This window comes from Pinus tabuliformis, chromosome 7 (genome assembly GCF_031772625.1).
Source record: "Pinus tabuliformis cultivar Carrire ecotype Pingquan chromosome 7, CPIR1, whole genome shotgun sequence".
NCBI lineage: Eukaryota > Viridiplantae > Streptophyta > Pinopsida > Pinales > Pinaceae > Pinus > Pinus tabuliformis.
In genome coordinates this window covers 2,063,676,382-2,063,684,571 of record NC_142293.1, presented here as the reverse complement: position 1 = coordinate 2,063,684,571, position 8,190 = coordinate 2,063,676,382, and the positions used below count along the sequence as shown (strand labels likewise).

The 8,190-nt window shown below is 36.1% G+C and overlaps 1 pseudogene; it reads left to right on the top strand.

Annotated features, from left to right (window-relative positions):
• Positions 1-2,050: 2,050 nt before the first annotated feature.
• Positions 2,051-8,190, top strand: part of LOC149256794 (putative CCR4-associated factor 1 homolog 6 pseudogene) — a 49,937-nt pseudogene continuing 43,797 nt past the window's right edge.

Below are 8,190 nucleotides of genomic sequence, written 5' to 3'. Positions count from 1 at the left end.
TTTTAGTGTAGATATTGATTTCTAATCTTATTTGATTTCTTTCACTAGATGCATTGATTTTAGTGTAGATGTTGATTTCTAATCTTATTTGATTGCTTGCATTAGATTCATTGATTTCAGTGTAGATGTTTTCTAATCTTATTTGATTGCATGCATTAGATGCATTGATTTCAGTGTAGATGATGATTTCTGATTTGATGTAACTCAATGTATGATGGTACATTAACTTAAAGTGATTGGATTAACAATGTGCATTTATTTCAGTGTAAGCACAAAAAATTGATTGACAATGTGCATTGATTTTTGTGTTATAGTAATTCAACCTATTAATATTGGAGAGCAAGAGAGACAAGGTATGATGTTTACTACAATAGTCTGAGTTAAAGAATTGAATGGTTTACAATATCAACTATCATTTTCATATAATCGATATGAAAAGATGGAAAAACTAACAAATAATGTAAATATTTTGTAAATCTTGCCACTCATTAAAAAAAAATCAAAATTACATTATTTCTTGACTTTTGCAAAACAAACTATAGATAAAAAAAATCATCAAAATATTTGAAGGAAATAAATTATTTCAAACATTAGCAATGAAACAAATTATTTCAACAATAATCTTGATGCACTACTCTTCAAGATATATTTAGTAATACCCGGAGGGAAACTATTAATAATAAATTAATTGTCAAAAGTTGTGATACTTAAAATTAAATGAAATAAATGTGCAATATCAATCCTCTTGCAAACTATTGACATGATTGTCTCCCTTATTCATCACCAACTAATTACTAGCACACATTTACACACACATATAGTAATATAACACAACAATTGTAACATTCACAAACATTACCATCCAAATCCAAACACAAACACACAAACCACTTAAAGCATCCAAGGACAAACATACAAACCATTCAAAGCAAGCAACAAAACTAAAATTAAAGAACAAAATGATATAGTAATGTCAAACAAAGAAAACATAATGTAGATCTCAAAGTATGAAGTTTATCCCAAACATATACATAATAATTATAATCTAAAAATGTGCCATTGTTGCCCTCAATTGGAACTAGCCTAGATCCATCTAACTCCGGATCTATCATGCACTGAGAGGGATTAAATCCCTCAAGGTGCAAACCTTTCCAAAAATAAGGTTTGCACCTCGAGGGATTTGATCCCTCTCGATGCATGATAGATCCAGAGTTAGATGGATCTAGGATAGTATATAGTATCCATTGAATGAACCAATTGTGAATGAGGAGAAATTTCAATTAGATATGATATATTTTTACGTCAATAGTCGTTTCCTTCTTGAAAATGGTCAAGCCAACCATTGTCTACCCTTTTTCTCTCCTCCGTCCAATCAATTAAAATATTTTTCACTTTTGATTAGGCCATATATAGACTCCATCACCATATATCTGCATATCAGAAGTTTGGTTTTTCCATTTTCTTGTTGTGGGCATACGATGAGACAGGTTTATTATTTAGCTGGATGATTTTTGTTCATTTACTCATGGTGACATTATCTTTGGGGATTATTTTGAAACTCACGTAGAACATGAATGCCAACTTGAAAGTTACAAGCCAGCTAGATTATTGGAAGGACACAAAATGCAGCTAATGGAAGGTAGTAGACTCTGATTCTGAATCGGGTCATGTTACTAAACTGGATTTGGGCTCAATGCAACTTGCAGGTTCGATTCCAAACAAAATTTGTAGCCTCACGATGCTCTAGAGTTTGGACTTGCGAGAGAATAATAATATTAGTGGCGTCATTCTTGATTGCATCAACAAGTATTCAAAATACTACTTGTTTGATGAACAAGTTGTCAAGTAACCATCATTCCCACTAACTTTCTTAGATAGCAACCAACCCTTTCCGAAGACCAGTTCGTCTTCCTTTACTTAACGTGCATCCATTTATTTTATTAATTTTAGAGGTCGTAGGGACGAATCCCATGATGTACATTCATAACAATCTTCTCTCTATGTTGGGGATTTGGAGTTCGGAGCCGAGAAGACTAGGATTTTGGCCTACATGTCAACAACTCAGAAGGGCACTCTTCACATATGTGAGGTATGGGCAGATAACCTTGAAGAGGAATTTGATTTAATTCATGAAATAATTGACGATTTCCCTTATCTAGCCATGGACATGAAGTTCCCTAGTGTTGTAGTCAAACCTGTGGGGGGTTTAGAAACAGTGCAGAGTTCCATTACCAAGCGCTCAGATCCAATGTGGATCTCTTGAAATTGATTCAACTGGGTCTCACATTCTCGGACGAAGATGGAAATTCACCCACACGTGGGACGAATGAGAAATGTGTTTGGAAATTCAATTTCAAGGAATTCAACACCAATGTTGATGTATATGCATAGGATTCAATTGAGTTGTTGAAACAAAGTGGGATTGATTTCGAGAAGAATGAGAAGAAGGGTATCAATTCACATCGTTTCGGTGAGCTTCTCATGTTGTCGGGTGTTGAGTTGAACAAAAATGTGCACTGGATTACCTTCCACAGTGGATATGACTTTGGGTACCGGTCAAATTGCTGACATGCCAGAAGCCCCCCCCCGAGGAATTGTATTTCTGCAATCTGTTGAAGGTCTATTTCCCCAAAGTGTATGATATCAAGTATTTGATAAAGATTTGTAATAATCTGCATGGCGAGTTGAACAAGTTGGATGAAATAATGGATGTAGAGAGGATTGACCAAGTGTTACACAACATTTTGTCACTGTCCCTGTACTCCCCGTCTATGATCCTGGAGGACCTCTACAGTGTACCCAACATGCTTTCCCATCATGAAGAAACACCTAGTATGTCCCTCTTCATGAGCAGAATAATTCCCCTTTGCATCATTTCCCAAGAATCTTCCTTCTATCCCAATTTACAAGACCGACACTGCTGACCAGTTTTCTCCTCGCGCCGATTTGCAGAGATTAAAACTAGCCCTTGCACCGTTTGGAGCGGCTGAGCCCTTTTGCAGTCACGTCGATCCTCTTTTGGAAGGTTTTCTAAATATGGAGCCGAAGCTTCCATGTCTAGAAACTTCTTAACGGATGTTTGGTAAATGGTTGGGCCGGATGGAGCCAAATAAGTCAGTTTGGGCTTCTTTCCCTATTAGGATTGAACAACCTCAAGAGATAAGACCTTCTCCCATGATGAGAGGAACCATCTCCCATCCATCCAAGCTATATAAACCTCTCTTTTTCCCAAGCAAAAGCTAGTTGGAGTTTTGGAGTAAGTTTGAATAATCAGCAAGTCATCTATAGCTTGTAGCTTTCTAGTGTATGCTTGAGGGAGAATAGTGTGATTTTGGTTTGGTTTGAGGCTAGAAGGAAAGATGCCTTAAAACTTCCATTGTTGGGGCTATCCATGAAGTGCTAGCAAAAGTGTGGGAACTTGGATACATCGGAGGAGACCAGCAACGTTAAGGCACCAGTTGTAATCTCTTTCTGATTTATATAAATGCAACAATTGATTGATTTCCTACATGAAGTGTCATTTTACATCTTTATGGCTTAATGTTCCTTGACCTATTAAGTAGGCTCTTCTTCTTTCTCTCATTCTCATCATTCAAATCATCATAAAAAAGATGCTTCTAAAAAGGCATTGCTAAAGTTAGATGTAAAATTTGATTTTCCCATGTTTAATGGAGAGGCTAAAGTAGGAAAGTTTAAAATTTGGATTAGAAATATCTGGATACCATCTCTTTGGATGGAAGGCATAACCCTCGTATGGTGTTATGAAACCAGCTCACAAAAAGATAGAAAAGAGAGATACACGCCTTAGAATTCAACATCTTCGAGGGGCAACCTCCTTACATTACATAAATGAACAATTCTTGGATGATACAAATGAAAATACCTCCTTTCTATATATAGAGTCAAGTGTCCCAATACAATCAAAGCCTACATAACAATAATATTGTAGGGCACAACAGTAACAATGGTGGGCTTCTATTGTGCATAATAGTAACAAAATGGGCACTACATGGTACATCATAAATAAGTGGGTTATACTAATAACAATAAAGGGGTTACACTAGTATATAGGGGCCTAACATGCCCCTCTCCTTCAAAAAGCGATGTCCTCAACGCTTGAGTAGTTCTTGAAATGCTTCTATATAAAATTCTTGTCCTCCCATGTGGAATATTCAGCGGGTAAGTTCTTCCACTTGATGAGATACTCTGAAATTGATCAATTTCGTAGCTGTCGGGTTCTTGTTTCTATGACTGCTCCAGTTCCAATATGATTTTTCCTTCCTCTTCAATTTCTGGCAATAGCTTGAATTGGGATCTTTTGCAACTTTGAATAAGTGTCCATACTCTTCGTTCTTCTTCCATTCATCTGTTGCTTCGTTTATCCAATTTGGTTGGATCATATAAATAGCACAAAACAATGCTTCCACATCCTCATCCTTGAAGCGTCTTCCCATTCGATAAGGTCGCCATTTTTTAAGTGCATGTAGTATTGCCAACATTTCCTTCTCATAAATAGCTTGCTTGAGATGTAGCAGTAAAAATACCCAATCACTCACATCAAAACATTTTTTCACTACGATGTTGATCTACCTGTTGTTTCATTTGATTTTGCACTGAAGTGGCGTTATCCTTTAAAAGTTGGAGAGCTTGTTGTTGATGCTCGATATGATCTTTCTCTACTTGAACCTTTTTCTTCTTGATATGTCCTTCTATCTTTTGAGGAGTGGTAATTTCTTCCAGTCCTTTACAAGATATGGTCGGATTCATTTCTTGATGCTCAATGTGATCTTCACTTCTTTCTTGAACATTTTTCTTCTTGATGTGTCCTTCTATCTTGAAAGTTTGAGGAGTGGTAATTTCATCCATTGAATTACAAGATATGGTTGGATTCATTTCTTCTTTCTCGATATGATCTTTCACTTCTTGCAACTTTTTCTTCTTGATATGTCCTTCTATCTTGAGAGTTTGAGGAGTGGTAATTCTTGCCAATGCTTTACAAGATATGGTCTGATTCATTTCTTCTTTCTCTGGGTGGTGTCCTGACGTATATCCTCTTCTTTTGATGTTTCTTGATCCTTTTCTTCCTCCTCTTCATATTCTATGTAAAATAATTTCTTCTCAGCACACCTATGACCTTTAGTGCATTTTCTATCACAATTGTAACAAAGCCCTTTTTCTCTTTTTTCTTCCAATTGTTGTGTGTAACCCTTGTAGTTGTGGAAGGCTGGGAGAAACAACACTTCCATATTTATAGTTGTGAGGGGTATGCTTCCTAGTTTCCATAATTTTATTTTCATTATGTCACAATGCCCTTTTACTCTTTCCAATTGTTGTGGTGTTGCTCTAAAGAAGGTGTTGCTCTTTATATCCTCATATTGTGCTATCATTTCCTCCGTGAAAATTGACCACGTAACAAGTTTTTACGAGAACAAAGCCCTTTGTACCATAAAAATTGATCTGGTTCTAAATATGAAGATGCAATACATACCTTTTGTAACAGTTGTACACCATGTATATCAAAATATTGCTCCATCTGAAGTATCCAATTTACCAGATCCTTGCCATCAAACTTCCTCATCTTGCTTTTTCTTGATTTTAGGAGCTCTACCTTGAAACGACTGTAACTCTGTACTTTTGGATCTTTAAGTTCTGAAATTGTGACATGTAGTAGCCCTCTGTGTCCTCTTTCCAATTCCACAAGTCTGATCCAAATTGGATTCTCCAAGAAAGCGTTATGCACACTCTCCCGCAGTGACCTGATTATAGACTAGTTCAGTAGAGAGAACTGGTATGAAGTGCCACGTGTCACTGTTTCAACCTTTGACTCTGAACAATATATAAACAGAAACTACAGTCCGTCCTCTTTCTGTAACTTCTTACGAAATTTCAATCCAATGCTCAGAAAGAAAGTTATGACGATTTTCCCCAGGTCACCTGTTTTGAATGTAATTCAGGAGTCTGCAACAAGGCCAACTTCCGTAGATCATATCTCCGCAAATATCGCGCTAAAAGATCTGAAATTTGGACCCAAGGTTCAGCGCCAATTATTCTCAAATGGGTTTTTTTGCGACGTCTGAAACGTTACATAAAACAAGTTATACCGAAAATTCCACGATGACCTGTTTGGAGCAGCGAAACCCTAGAATCCAAAGCTCTGATACCAAATGTTATGAAACCAGCTCACAAAAAGATAGAAAAGAGAGATACACGCCTTAGAATTCAGCCTCTTCGAGGGGGCAACCTCCTTTACATTACATAAATGAACAATTCTTGGATGATACAAATGAAAATACCTCATTTCTATATATAGGAGTTTAAGTGGTCCCAATACAATCAAAGCCTACATAACAATAATATTGTAGGGCACAACAGTAACAATGGTGGGCTTCTATGTGGCATAATAGTGACAAAATGGGCACTACATGTGTACATCAATATAATAAGTGTGGTTATACTAATAACAATAAGGGGTTACACTAGTAGTATAGGGGCCTAACATATGGTGGGAGAGAAAAATTTAAAAAGGTACCAAAAATAATGGTAAACTCCTTTCGTCATGGTTTGAATTTACATCTTCATCAAGATAAAAGTTTTACCCATTGGGTTACAGATAAAAATACATGATGGAAAGGAAACATTTGAGATATGGTAGAGAGAGTGTGCCAAGTTTCACAGAAAATTTAGGAAGAAGGCGCTGACATTTAATGTTCCTTTAGACTCACCAGAAGCTTTGATGAAATATGTTGGCGCTTTACATAGTTATCTTTGTCAGTCATTGTGATTATTTGATCCCACTAATCTAGATGAAGCATGTGTCAAAGAAATTCATCTTGAAAATAGAGGAAACCATGAAAAATACAACCATACAAAGAAGACAATGACAACAAATTAAAACGAAAGAAATCCCTCTTGCACTCATTACAAGAAACACGAGAATGATAAGGATCATTTCTCAGTTGAAACTACATCCTATTTAAATCCTACGGGATTTGGTAGAAAAAGGAAGAAGAAAAATGTTTATATAATGTAACAAGACTTGGATATTGATTCAGGCGATGAGATGAATATCAAACTATCGGTATAAAAAAGATGGGAAAACAACAAAGAATGAATGGCTCTAAGAACTTGAGGAAATCAACCAAATAATTCAAGCAAAAAATTCTTAGTTGAGGATATTTCTACAAGAAGAAGAAGAGGAGAGAGATTGCAACTTTAGTTACAAGCCCAAGAAGATGCCTTAGTAAAGTTGTAGTGTAATTACGGCTTAGTGAGGCATCCTCAACTGATCAAAAATTAACAACTGAGGTAAATAATCTCATTAATTTTCAATTTTATGTCCTCCTCATTATGATGATAAATTTGGTTCTTTTGAAACTCACACCACAAACATTGCCTTGATGTTAATGAAGAAAATGTGATATGAAGGAAAATGTCTCAGAGTTAATGGCCAAGGCATTGTGAATCACATCCAAGTGGTAGAATTACCTTGATAAGTAGGATTGGGCTATATCAAAGAGGAATAAGGAGCACATTTCAAGACCATCAATGAAAGATACTCCAAAGCCATAAAACCAAGAGAGTCTTCTATCAATGAGTTTTAATTAGTGCAAGCTAAGAGCACATCACACCATTCCAACAATTGTGATTACAAGTCATCTCCAAAGGGAGGTGACAATTTTACAAGATGAGCTAAGGAAAATTATCCTCACCAGAGTTTCACCAAAGACAACCTTTTAAGGAAATTTGTGTCCACCAGGAAGAAGCCAAGACATAAAGACCCTTCTCCATAACATGAAAAAATAAGGGAACGAAAGCTTGGATGAAGAAAAACCATTGAAACCATTAAAACAAGGGTGGACATCAGAAAGTGACATGTTGGAAGATCTATCCAGAGTTATGTCGAAATAAGGTTCAAAAGATTATGAATCACCTAATGAAGAAAGAAACTCTTTTGTAAGAACCAATAAATGAGAAATTGGAGCACATTGTAACCCTTCAAGAAACCACATAGGAAGAAAGAAAACTACAGAAAAGAGATCCCATTAGCCTGGTTAGGTAAATATAGGTAGCCTTTTTAAGTATTTGAGTATGGCCACCATTGTGAATAACATGTTTATTTCGAATCCCCCATAGATGGGAGATTTGTTTTGTAAAAGTGATGAAATGTATAACATCAACTAAGTATGCAAC